This window comes from Kogia breviceps, chromosome 2 (genome assembly GCF_026419965.1).
Source record: "Kogia breviceps isolate mKogBre1 chromosome 2, mKogBre1 haplotype 1, whole genome shotgun sequence".
Classification (NCBI taxonomy): Eukaryota; Metazoa; Chordata; class Mammalia; order Artiodactyla; family Physeteridae; genus Kogia; species Kogia breviceps.
Genome location: NC_081311.1, coordinates 16,603,490 through 16,617,283, shown reverse-complemented (window position 1 = coordinate 16,617,283; position 13,794 = coordinate 16,603,490). Strand labels below are relative to the sequence as shown.

The 13,794-nt window shown below is 39.3% G+C and overlaps 1 long non-coding RNA gene across 3 annotated transcripts in view; it reads right to left on the bottom strand.

The window, feature by feature from the left end:
• The window catches only part of LOC136793505 (uncharacterized), a 35,443-nt gene extending 34,421 nt beyond the window's left edge, over positions 1-1,022 (bottom strand). For all 3 annotated transcript variants that reach the window (XR_010838829.1, XR_010838828.1, XR_010838830.1), the window contains exon 1: positions 834-1,022. This is a non-coding gene — a long non-coding RNA (uncharacterized lncRNA). The remainder of the gene's footprint in view (positions 1-833) is intronic.
• Positions 1,023-13,794: the final 12,772 nt, after the last annotated feature.

The window sequence follows — 13,794 nt, the reverse complement described above, 5'->3', positions numbered from 1 at the left end:
CCAGAAACATGGGCTTGCATTTTGGGGATAAGCCAGCTACCTGGCTAGGCATTAGATCTCAATGTTTTTCCGCCTCAGATTTATAGTACTATTCAAAGTCAGCTGCATTTCCTGGACCCACAACATGCAAACTGTGGGTAATGAGCTGTTGTGTCCACCACGAGGCAGGGAAGAATGCCTCCATCATGGAGAGGAGGCAGCTTGTGCTAGAAATTCACTGCAGTAAAGTCTGCTGAGAGATCCCTAACAAAGCCACTTCCTCATTCAAGCTTTGCTTTCAGGTGTGTCATCTTTTTCCTTGTACATAGTACGTATATTTTTAAGCCACCAGTAGATGAGCCTCCTAATTGACTTCCTTTTTGTGACTTATGATGCTGGTATCTTTCACGATATCTGACTATGTATCATAGCAATGAAGCAACTGTTTTCTCTTTCAACATTTGTACACACATATTTCTTTAATGTTTCAGGATGCTTAGAACTAAGCAACACCCACATTTCTTGGCTAATGATGAAAGTGCTACAATACTGTTAAATGTTATCCTTTACAGGGAGAAAAACAGAGCTCTGAGTCCTATGGAGTAGAGCAGTGATTCACGAATTTTGGGGGGCATTGAGAATAATCTGCATCCTTCCTCCTTAAATACAAAAGCAAAAAAACCCCTGCAGATCGTAAATCCCCAGATTCCCCCTCCACCCACTGGAGATACTGATTTAGGTCCAGGAATTTGTCTTATTTTTTTAAACTAGGGCCCCAGGTAATTCTGAGAAATGCCTGCAGATCATCCTCTGAGAACCCTGGAATGAAAGAGAGCTGTTTCAGCTATACTCACCCCTTTATTAAGCTGTCCTCTGAGCGATCTCTAAGCTCAGAAAGAAACCCATGAGCAGTTAGAAAGTCCTTCTGTGAGTGAACTGAACAGTCCACACTGGGAGGTTTCTGGATACCTCGGAAGAGATAAAGGCAAATGCCTTGTTTCAAAAAATGGTCTCATTTCATCATCTGGTTGCCTTCTTCTTCTCCTTCCTGTTCTCCCCCCCTCCCCCGTCCTGCTTTTCCTCCTCTCCCTCCTGTTCTTCTTCTTCTCTCTCCTCCTCCTCCTCCTTCACCATCCTCCTCCTCTTCCCTTTCCCCTTCCCCTGTCTCTTCTCTCCCTCCTCCTCTTCTTCCCTCTTTTTTGGCTCACTTAGGCACTGTATTCTTTTCTCCTTTCACTATCCAGCCTCCTTTTCCACAAGCTGTTGCAAAGTCTGTCAGGTGACTATCTTTAAGAAGACGGAGTAGGTAGAAAGTATCATCTGCTAGCAGAACTTACAGGTGAGACTCAGAACTTCCAAAAAGCTGAGAGGCTGCTCTCAGCAGTCTTGGCATAATTACCTTTCTTATTTTTAGGAATAAAACTGGGAATAAATTACCTTTCTTATTTTTAGGACGAATCTGATAGGTGTATATAAAGCGGTGGCAAAACTCAGTAGCACACCATTGCTCAGATCCTAGCAGGGTAGCATTCCTCCCCCATCCCACTCCACACAAACACTCGCATTACCAGAAGCAGGCAAACAGAGAACACAGATTCACCATATCCCACCAGATTCAAAGGGATCACACACAGGCGCTAAGACTCTGCCACAGTGACAACCTCCAGGAACTGATTACCAAGATTAGTCACTAGGCTGACTCACAGCCTAAGAAGCAGCAGAGTTTTTGAAGTAGCTGTTGGGGAATGCAAGGGTAGCAAGGCTAATTTAAGAGGTTGCTAACACAGACAAAGCTATTTACAAGCAAGGACTTTCATTCTTTTATCGGTGAAGGAAACCAGCTGCGCTGTTAGTCTTGACACTGTAATCTGACCAGTAAAATGGCATTTGGTTAATAACGTCCTCTCTCACCAAGCCAAGAAATGGTGAAAAAATTGTCTCCAGGGACCCCTTTAGGGATAAACAGAGGGTAATGCTTATTATCTTTTGATCCTTTAGCTGTTGGGAAGATAGGTGTTGCCAAAATGGGTGAACAATTACCAGTGGAGTTTGAATCTGGTGTGTTCGTATCCATCTTGCTTGTGGTTGAAAAGTTGGCTCTGGAGACTAATTGAGAGACAAAGAGAAAGAGAGAGAGAAAGAATGGAACTTTAAAAAGCCACTCTTTTTTCCAAAAGCAGAATAGCTCTGTCCTCTTGTGCTCCCGCTAGGGGCCAGGCCTCTGTCTTACTTTGCCTTATAGGGAATTAAGCTATTTTCCACCTGAGAATCTGGCTATCTTAAGCCTATAGAGGGAATCCTGAGTATACGGAAGGGAATGGAATGCAAAATGCCCTCCTATGAGTAGGAAATGAATGAGCAGTTCTTACTCAGGGTCACTCAACCTCTATTCTCCCCAAAGCCACCCCGAACCTTCAAATATATCCTTCTTGTTGATGCCTCTTGGATCATCAATTTATTCTAAGTTCAGGGGAAGAGCAGATACTGCAGTATATTATTAACCAACAAAATCACCAAAGACGTTCCATAGACCTGCCAGAACCTGTTAATGTGCTGCATCACTAGGCTGAATCCGGACACTGCAGTTCTAAACTATGTCATTATTTGGCAATTGATGTAATATCTAGGTCTTACCAATTGCTTGTGTAACACCTTGTTTATCAAAATGAATAATCTGCATTTGTGGATTTGTTCGGCTCCTGTGTGCCCACAATCCCCTGAGAATGCAGAAGAATGAACGTGCTCTGCTTACTCATCCTTTCATTCACTTACCGACGGGCAGATCTATGGCTATTGGCTCCTGGTCCTATTTTAGAGTTAATACAACCATTTTAGTTAATATCAGCATAAGGGATCAATTCTTCCATTACTTTACCTTCAAGGCCCCAAATCTAAACTGGAGGAGGTTCTGCCATTTATATCTTTATAGATATGTGTATATATATAAATATACACATACATATATATTTAAATTAAATAATAACATAAATTGATTTAAAACATTGTCTCATCTAACATATTTTAATATTATAGAATATATATATTGTGATAAGTAGCTTGACCAAAACCATCATGTCCAAGTCCTGGAAAGCAGGAAACACTGAACAAAATAGCAACTGAGCTAACAGACTCATAGAATTATATAGCCATGACCTAGAGATCTATCAGCTCTCTCATTCTAGTGGAGGAAACAGACCTCATTTCAGTAATTCAGGGAAGTGAATTCATCTGCCCAAGGTCACAAATTAGTGGCAGAATCAGGCCTAAATTATAGTCTCTGGACACTAAGCCAAAATTTTTCGTTACGACCCCTCCCGTGTCAGCAATATCTCTTCTCAGAGAGTCGTAAATTAATTACAAGTTGTATGAGGATGACACCAATGGGCTTTTTGCAGAGCTAACACCCGACTCCTTTGAGCATCATGTAATGATGTTGGTATTCCCAGCTCATTTGGCTAATTTCACCATGTTTAACTGGAGCTAGAAAAATTTCCCTCTTCCTTTGGTTGGTGGCCATTCCAACCAAAAAGTTTTCATCATCAAAGAGCCATGGGGAGTAAGGGTGCTTTACCCATTCATGTTCATCTCTAGAAGGTACTCAAGACCTGCCATCCATCACTTTATCTGCTCCTGTTTGGGCTGCTGTGGTAGGGACCACCATTGCTGTCATGGCTTTATCTACAGGGTTTTCCAAGTGTGACATCTAATCGTATTTCATACTCTCCCCACAAACTCCTGTCTGTATCAGTGACTTCCTGGGGTTTCTCATTCATTCACAAAATTATTGAATAGCTTCCAGGCCTGTATTTGCTATTGAAATTTATAGCACATATGTGGTGCCTGCCACCAAGAAGATGCTGAGTAGTATTTGAGTAAATGTTTGGATGACAAAACAGGTGGCATACAATTAGAGACATTTTGTTTGAATACAGTACAAGCTACCGCAAAATAATCATGCCTTTAATATTCCTATGTAATTTGCCAAATCACTTATTGCTTATAAGAGTTATTATAAAGAGAAAATCATGAAATACAAGACGAGAAAGAGAGATTTCGTGTTGTTTAAGTAGAAGCAAGAAGCATGGCTGGTTAACTACAAAGGAAAAGTAATCATATTATGGAGGTGTGCTAAAAGAGAAATAATGGCTTGAGGGAAAAAAAAAAAAAGGTGGGGGAATGATGTATTCAGGAAATATTCATGTGGGAATTCCTTGATGGTCCAGTGGTTAGGACTCCTCACTTTCACCACAAGGGGCACAGGTTCGATCCCTGGTTGGAGAACTAAGATCCCATATGCCACCTTGTGGGGCCAAAAATAAAGAAAAATATTTCTGTGCTGAGAATATCCTTAGTCAAGAAAATTTGGAAAAATACACACTCCAATTGTCAATCAATAATCAAAAATATGACAGCAGAATAATTTGTACAGTTATAAAATCTATTATCTTTTTCTGGATCTTGAGTGTGTGTGTGTGTGTGTGTGTGTGTGTGTGTGTGTGTGTATCGTTATTCTAGGAAAGGTGAAAAAGACACATAGGAACCGTGGATGTAATCATAGAGCAGGAAAAGCCAAGCGTCTGGAGGACTGGTTTTGTAGGGCCACATTCTGAACCAGCACTAATAAAGTGCTGTCAGCTCACTGATAGTGCACTGATTACAAATGTGACCCAGTGGAAAAACCTTCCTGCTGCCAAATTAGTCACTGGAAACTTGATAAGAAAGTGACAATGTAGTAGTGGTTACAAGCTCCGAGAAGCATTAAAATTAAAAGGGGAAAATCCTAAAAAAGAGAAAAAGGTGGTAGCTCACTCCGTCAGTCTCCTTAATACAATAAAATGGTCCCCAGTCCCTATTTCCTCATATATTCTAAGCTCCCCAAGTAATCATCACTCATGACCTCTTTGTTCTAAATACTACAGGCATTTTTCAGAACTGATCTTAATGTTCTATTGGCAGCATTCCTCATTTAATGCTGGTGACTCTCAAACCTATTTCTAGCCAAGATCTTCTAGCCCTGGAGATCCAAATGTTCCCCAACTGCCTTTGAGTCAACAGGCACCAGGAATCTGTAAGCCAACAAGTTCAAGCTACTCACTGGTCTCCCTCTCTCCACGCTGTCCCTCATGTCACTGCTCAGCGACCAGCCCATCAGTCACCCAGGTAACCTAATCAGACTTCTGAGCTCACCCTTGATTCTTTCCTCTTCTTTAGATCACAAATATTCACTGAGTGTTCACGTGTACCAGCAACTATTCTAGGTTGGCCCCGGGATGGAGTAGTAAAAACGGTCCTTGACCTCACGGAGCTTACAGTGGTGAACATACCTCACTCCCACCAACCCTGCTAACACTGTCCTGTTGTTCTCGAGGCAGCCCTCCTCTCTCTAAGCCAGCCGCTGCTTTCCCACATTAGGAATCCATCATTTCTTGCCTTGATTACGTCAACTGCTTCCTAAGTCGTTTCTCTGATTCTAGGTTTGGCTTTCCAAACCATTTCCACAGTTCAGGGAGAGAAAACTGCCTGAAACCAATCGTATCACGCCATCTCTGCTTAACACACTCCAGTGGCTCCTCACCGCTCTTAGATTAGGGTAAAACTCCTCAAGAAATGGCTCATTACGTGGCCTGTAGGACACCTAGGAAGGAAGATAACATGGTGTCTCTTCAAACCTAAAGTCTTTAAATATTCATTCAACACTGTTAATCAGGAAAAAGCTGATTCTATTAATAAAACCTGAATATCCATTTATATCTAAAGTTAGGAATTTGCCATATGCATTGACTATAACATAGCCTCTTTTTTATGCATATATGCTTCATATATATACAAAAATGGATCCTGCTCTACATATTGACGTGTTATGTAACCTACTCTTTTTATTTTCATATTTCCATGTCATAAAACATTTTTCTACCACTGTGATGACCGCACAGTGTTTTATTGATTTGTTTTCTTTAAAATTTGATCTCTCCCAAAGTGATAAGGGCACGTTAAAATAAATCAAATAGTGTTAAAGGGTTTATAATAAAAAAACAATAGCACCCTGTGTCAACAGTCTCCCCTCCAGCCCTGGTCCCCAGAAGCAGCCACTTAAGAATATTTTCGCTGTTGTTTTTACTAATTGATCTCTATATTTCCAAATAATATGGGTATGCCACTTTGTATTGATTGATCTATCTTATCTGTTGACTTGTAGTGTGATGGAGTCAATAATTCAACGAATACCTTTTACTCACTACTATGTGCCAGACACTGTTCCAAGGCAATGAGCAAAACAGACAAGATTATTACATTGTGAAACTTAATTCTAGGAGAAAGGCAATTAAAAAGCAAATAACTAAATACAACAATTTAATATACTACTGTGTGTTATAAAGAAAGTAAAACAGTAATAATGACTTCAGGTAAGGTGGTCAAGAAATGTTCCTCTGAAATGACATTTGACTTGAGCCTGTATTGTGAAGATCTAGAACAAGAACGGTATTAATTAGGATATGGGTCGGGTGCATGTAACGACCCTATAACAATGGCCTAAACAAGTGACTTTGTTTTCTTTTTCTTTTTCTTTTTTTTTTTTCCTTATGTAACAGCCTGAGGGTAGGCCAGCCAGGGGTCCAGGCTGCTTCTATTTTCTTTCTCCTCATCTGTAAGGTCCAAGATATCTTCACTACATTCATGATTCACAGAACAAGATGGAAGAAAGAGAAGCGTGCATCTCTTCTTTATAAGGGCACAACTCAGAAATTTCCCATCTCTTATGCTCACATACTTTTGGCCAGAACTTCGTCACATAGTCACAGCTAGCTGCAAGAGAAACTTGAAATGTGGTTTCTATTCTGGGCAGCCATGTGCCGAGCTAAAATTCTATTCCTGTGGGAGAAGAGAATGGGTAACAGGGACCAACTTATTCTCTGACAAAAGAACATTTTACACACAGGAAAGATCAAGGGCAAAGGCTCCGAGGAGAGCAAGACCTTGACTTGTTTAAAGAAGAGAAAGAAGGCCAGTGTCACTGAATGATGGTTCAAGAAGGGAGGGTGGGAGGCTATGGGTCCAGGCAAGCAGACAGGGACCAGATCATGTGGGAATTTTAAACCGTGGTAAGGAATTTCACTTTTACTCTAATTGCATTCGGAACCCACGGGAGACTTTTCAGCAGGGAACTGATTTAAACATTCTCTCTCACATCTTCCCCCTTTCCATTCCTTATTAGCATTACATCACTGACTTTGATTAAATCAGTATCACTGTTAACGTCAGTGTTAATATTGCTCATTGCAGAACCAAGTAGTTTAACTGAAGTTCATTTTCCTTTCTTGTGTAGCTTTTGGTTTGCCTCATGTTCATAGTATCATTTGTTTTTCACTTACATAATTATACACATATGCACACAAATACACAGCTTCAATTCATTCCAGAGTCTCTATCATACCATCTGTCGTCTAGTCTGCCCAGTTGACCTTCTTCTGTCTTCCAGAAATTTCTTGTTTAATCTCTCGACCACAGACGGAATTATTCTTGTGAATCGATTTCTTTTTAATACCTTTACTACCATGTTAATGAATTTTGGGAAGGAGAGGAGAAAAATAAGCATGGTCTATCCACCAATTTAATTGAAATTCCATTAATATTAATTCCATTACTATTTTAGCTTAAGAATTCTCTCCTTTCACAATAGCTTTTAACAAATATACATTGAAAAGGAGACTTCCCTTTTGCTACTTTTGTGAGACGTGGAAGATTCGAAAGGCTTCCAGAATGTCTCTGTCAAGTTGTTGCTTTGAATGTGTCTGAATGCCAGGAGGGGATGATCAGGCCACACCCGTCTTTCAACTCCCAACTTGGACGCTATCTCTGCCCACACCATCCTATTTCCCCTATAATGTATTCAATATTATGACTCCCCATTTACAATGTATATTCCACAAGCCCTGTAAACACAGGTATCTCTGTATTTTTGGTTGTTTTCGAACAGTTCTGTTTATTGCCTGAACTCCTTTTGTGGACACTTCAATGTTTCTTGGTTGTATGGATGCTACCCACCTAGTCCTTCAGTGGAACCTTTCTCACAAGCATCTTTGATTTTTTTTAGCTACAACTGCCACTCTGAGCTCTTATCTTTTATGAGCATCCCAATTGTACTCATGTTTAAAATTCACTTTAAATGCTACCTGTTCTCCCTAAGGAATCAAGCCCCTTCCTCTGCCCAGCAGTGTCTTACAGATAATTAGCACCCAGTAAATGTTTCCTGAATTAATAAACTAAGTCACTCAATGAGGATTTAAATGAACTTTTCCATGTTATGTATTAAAAAATTTTCAAGCGTCTGCCATTAAATATCGAGCAGCTGGAAAGGCCAGCATTGTTAACGTTAAGCACAATTCCTAGCCTAGACACAGACGTGTAGCAAAAGGATATTTAACATCTTCCTTAATTGTTTATTTGGCACAGCAAGGGTAATGTAACCAAACCCATCTGTTTCCTCTTGTCCAGGGATTTCAAATGGTGACAAAAAGAACTTTATGCTGACCTTCTCACGACTCCTGACTTAACTCACCTGTTCTTCATCAGAACTTGTTCAAAATTTTAATACATATGAATAAATTACCAGAACACAACCTGGGATAAGTAAAGAGTTCTTATATAAACGTCAACAGCTTAGAAACAAAAAGATAAGTTTCTTGGCTGATTATTCTCATGACGTGAATAGCTGAACTGTTTAAAACACTGTGTTTTATTATGTACTTAAAAGAACCTGGATGTTAACCAGGAATTATATAATTAGAGGATTTAAGATTAAACAGGACCCAAATAAGTTCTTTATTTCATTATCGAGCCTTCACAAAAGATCTTAAATAGCATGCTGCAATTTTATTTTTTTAAATATCCTTATTGGAGTATAATTGCTTTACAATGGTGTGTTAGTTTCTGCTTTATAACAAAGTGAATCAGCTATACATATACATATATCCCCATATCTCCTCCATATTCCACCCCTCTAGGTGGTCACAAAGCACCAAGCTGATCTCCCTGTGCTATGCGGCTGCTTCCCACTAGCTATCTGTTTTCCATTTGGTAGTGTATATATGTCCATGCCACTCTCTCACTTCGTCCCAGCTTACCCTTCCCTGTCCCCACGTCCTCAAGTCCATTCTCTACGTCTGCGTCTTTATTCCTGTCCTGTCCCTAGGTTATTCAGAACCATTTTTGGTTTTAGATTCCATATATATGTGTGTTAGCAAATGGTATTTGTTTTTCTCTTTCTGACTTACTTCACTCTGTATGACAGACTCTAGGTCCATCCACCTCACTACAAATAACTCGATTTTGTTTCTTTTTATGGCTGAGTAATATTCCATTATATATATATATATATATATATGTGCCACATCTTCTTTATCCATTCCTCTGTCAATGGACACTTAGGTTGCTTCCATGTCCTGGCTATTGTAAATAGAGCTGCCATGAACATTGTGGTACATGAATCTTTTTGAATTATGGTTTTCTCAGGGTATATGCCCAGTAGTGGGATTGCTGGGTCATATGGTAATTCTATTTTTAGTTTTTTAAGGAACCTCCACACTGTTCTCCATAGTGGCTGTATCAATTTACATTCCCACCAACAGTGCAAGAGGGTTCCCTTTTCTCCACACCCTCTCCAGCATTTATTGTTTGTAGATTTTTTGATGATGGCCATTCTGACTGGTGTGAGGTGATACTTCATTGTAGTTTTGATTTGCATTTCTCTAATGATTAGTGATGTTGAGCATCCTTTCATGTGTTTGTTGGCAATCTGTATATTTTCTTTGGAGAAATATCTATTTAGGTCTTCTGCCCATTTTGGGATTGGTTTGTTTGTTTTTTTAATATTGAGCTGCATGAGCTGCTTGTAAATTTTGGAGGTTAATCCTTTGTTAGTTGCTTCATTTGCAAATATCTTCTCCCATTCTGAGGGTTGTCTTTTCATCTTGTTTATGGTTTCCTTTGCTGTGCAAAAGCTTTTAAGTTTCATTAGGTCCCATTTGTTTATTTTTGTTTTTATTTCCAATTCTCTAGGAGGTGGGTCAAAAACGATCTTGCTGTGATTTATGTCATAGAATGTTCTGTTCTGCCTATGTTTTCCTCTGAGTTTTATAGTGCCGGGTCTTACATATATGCCTTTAATCCATTTTGAGTTTATTTTTGTGTATGGTGTTAGAGAGTGTTCTAATTTCATTCTTTTACATGTAGCTGTCCAGTTTTTTCAGCACCACTTATTGAAGAGCCTGTCTTTTCTCCATTGCATATGTTTGCCTCCTTTATCAAAGGTAAGGTGACCATATATGTGTGGGTTTATCTCTGGGCTTTCTTTCCTGTTCTGTTGATCTATATTTCTGTTTTTATGCCAGTACCATACTAACTTGATTACTAGAGCTTTGTAGTATAGTCTGAAGTCCTGGAGCCTGATTCCTCCAGCTCCATTTTTCTTTCGCAAGATTGCTTTGGCTATTCTGGGTCTTTTGTGTTTCCATACAAATTGTGAAATTTTTGGTTCTAGTTCTGTGAAAAATGTCATTGGTAGTTTGATAGTGATTGCATTGAATCTGTAGATTGCTTTGGGTGGTATAGTCATTTTCACAATATTGATTCTCCCAATCCAAGAACATGGTATATCTCTCCATCTGTTGGTATCATATTTAATTTCTTTCATCAGTGTCTTACAGTTTTCTGCATACAGGTCTTTTGTCTCCTTAGGTAGGTTTTTCCTAGGTATTTTATTCTTTTTGTTGCAGTGGTAAATGGGAGTGTTTTCTTAATTTCTCTTTCAGATTTTTCATCATTAGTGTATAGGAATGCAAGAGATTTCTGTGCATTAATTTTGTATCCTGCTACTTTACCAAATCGTTGATTAACTCTAGTAGTTTTCTGGTAGCATCTTTAGGATTCTCTATGTATAGTATCATGTCATCTGCAAACAGTGACTGCTTTACTTCTTCTTTTCCAATTTGGATTCCTTTTCTTTTTCTTCTCTGATTGCTGTGGCTAAAACTTCCAAAACTATGCTGAATAGTAGTAGTGAGAGTGGACAACCTTGTCTTGTTCCTGATATTAGAGGAAATGGTTTCAGTTTTTCACCATTGAGAATGATGTTGGCTGTGGGTTTGTCATATATGGCCTATGTTGAGGTAAGTTTACTCTATTCCTACTTTCTGGAGGGTTTTTAATCATAAATGGATGTTGAATTTTGTCAAAAGCTTTTTCTGCATCTATTGAGATGATCATATGGTTTTTCTCCTTCAATTTGTTAATATGGTGTATCACATTGATTGATTTGCATATATTGAAGAATCCTTGCATTCCTGGGATAAACTCCACTTGATCATGGTGTGTGATCCTTTTAATGTGCTGTTGGATTCTGTTTGCTAGTATTTTGTTGAGGATTTTTGCATCTATGTTCATCAGTGATATTGGCCTGTACTGCAGGCCTCTCACTGTTGCGGCCTCTCCTGTTACAGAGCACAGCCTCTGGACACGCAGGCCCAGCAACCATGGCTCACAGGCCCAGCTGCTCCGTGGCATGTGGAATCTTCCCGGACCGGGGCATGAACCCATGTCCCCTGCATCGGCAGGCAGACTCTCAAACACTGTGCCACCAGGGAAGCCCTGTCTGGTTTTATCAGGGTGATGGTGGCCTCATAGAATGAGTTTGGGAGTGTTCCTCCCTCTGCTATATTTTGGAAGAGTTTGAGAAGGATAGGTGTTAGCTCTTCTCTAAATGACAGAATTCACCTGTGAAGCCATCTGGTCCTGGGCTTTTTGTTTGTTGGAAGATTTTTAATCACAGTATGGATTTCAGTGCTTGTGATTGGTCTGTTTATATTTTCTATTTCTTCCTGGCTCAGTCTCAGAAGGTTGTGCTTTTCTAAGAATTTGTCCATTTTTTCCAGGTTGTCCATTTTATTGGCATATAGTTGCTTGTAGTAATCTCTCATGATACGTTGTATTTCTGCAGTGTCAGTTGTCCATGCTGCAATTTTAAAGTTTAAAAACTGGATAAAGATTAACATTTATATATTCACATCAACATTGTTGACCATTTTTATAAATTGCATTGCTTAGTCAAGGTCAGCTGCTGTTATCGACCATAATATTTTAAAACTTCCTATCTCAAGTTTTCCTTTCCAACTTATAACTATGAAGATCATTTTGCTTCCTTTCTGCAATCTGAGGCACTAAATCTGTGTTACCTGCATTGCATATAACCACTTCATGATATCTGCAATGCTGTTATGCATTTAAATTTATCTTGTTATTATTGATAATTCAAATAATTCTCATCGGACCACAATTATACACGTGTCATTATTAATCATCATCTTCTAGCAAATCAAGGCCACAATCTATAAGAACTGACTATTTTGCTTAGGCTTAAGTAATACATTTTAGAACAATCATTTAATTGAGCTTTCTGTACAGTGCAATCTTTCAAGACAGAGTTAGTGAAAAGATGCTCAACATCATTAGCCATTAGGGAAATGCAAATAAAAACCACAACCAGATACCGCTTCATATCCAACAGGATGGTTGTAAGCAAAAAGGCAGATAATAACAAGTGTTGGTGAAGATGTGGACAGGTTGGAATCCTCATACATTGCCGGTGAAAATGTAAAATGGTGAAGCACTTTGGAAAACAATTTGGAGTCCCTCAAAAAGTTTAAACAGAGCTGCCATTTGACCCAGCAATTCCACTTCTAGGTACATACCCAAGAGAAATGAATATATATGTTCACACAAAAATTTGTACAAAATGTTAACAGCAGTATTATTCACAAGAGCCAAAAAGTGGATAACCCACATATCCACTAGCTGATGAATGGACAGAATGTGGTATTTTCAAACACTGGAATATTATTTAGCCTTAAAAAGGAATATAATACTTACATTGATACATGCTACAATATGGAAGAACCTTGAAAACATTGTCAAAAAAGCCAATAACAAAAGACCATGTACTATATTCCATTTATATGAAATGTCCAGAATAAGTAAATCTATAGAGACAGGAAGATATGTTGTTGCCTAGGACGAGGGGGTGCGTGGTAGTCAGTTGGGTGGGGGGGGGAGGAGAGGAGGTGCCTGGGGAGTAACTACAAATGATCATAGGATTTCTTTGGGGGTGATAAAAATAATCTAAAACTGATTGTGGCAATGGTTGCAGAACTCTTTTAAGTATACCAAAACCCACTGAATTGTACACTTTAAATGGGTAAGTGATGTGGTGGTATGTGAATTATAACTCAATAAAGCTATTTTTTTTAAAAAAGAGGGCTTCCATGGTGGTGCAGTGGTTGAGAGTCCGCCTGCCGATGCAGGGGACACAGGTTCGTGCCCCGGTCTGGGAAGATCCCACATGTCCTGGAGCGGCTGGGCCCGAGAGCTGTGGCCGCTGAGCCTGCGCGTCCGGAGCCTGTGCTCTGCAACGGGAGAGGCCACAACAGTGAGAGGCCCACGTACCGCAAAAAAAAAGAAAAACAAAACATAACAAAACAGAGTTTAGCACTCTTTCCATGGATAAAAGACACTAATAAAAAAAAACTGACTGATTTAGCAAAACAAGGGTATTTGGCCTTTATTCCCCTTCCAGACACTGTTGCTTTTAGTTCATTTACAATTTTATCTGCTTATCCCACGTGATACCTAATCAGAGCTCAGAGCCTCAGCAGGAAGTCCATAACAGTTCTTTCAAACAAAGTTAAAAAAAACCAGTTTAATAACATTATCTAATAGTGTATTAAAGCATTGCTTTGAGCATTGCTTTATGATCTTAAGCTCCTT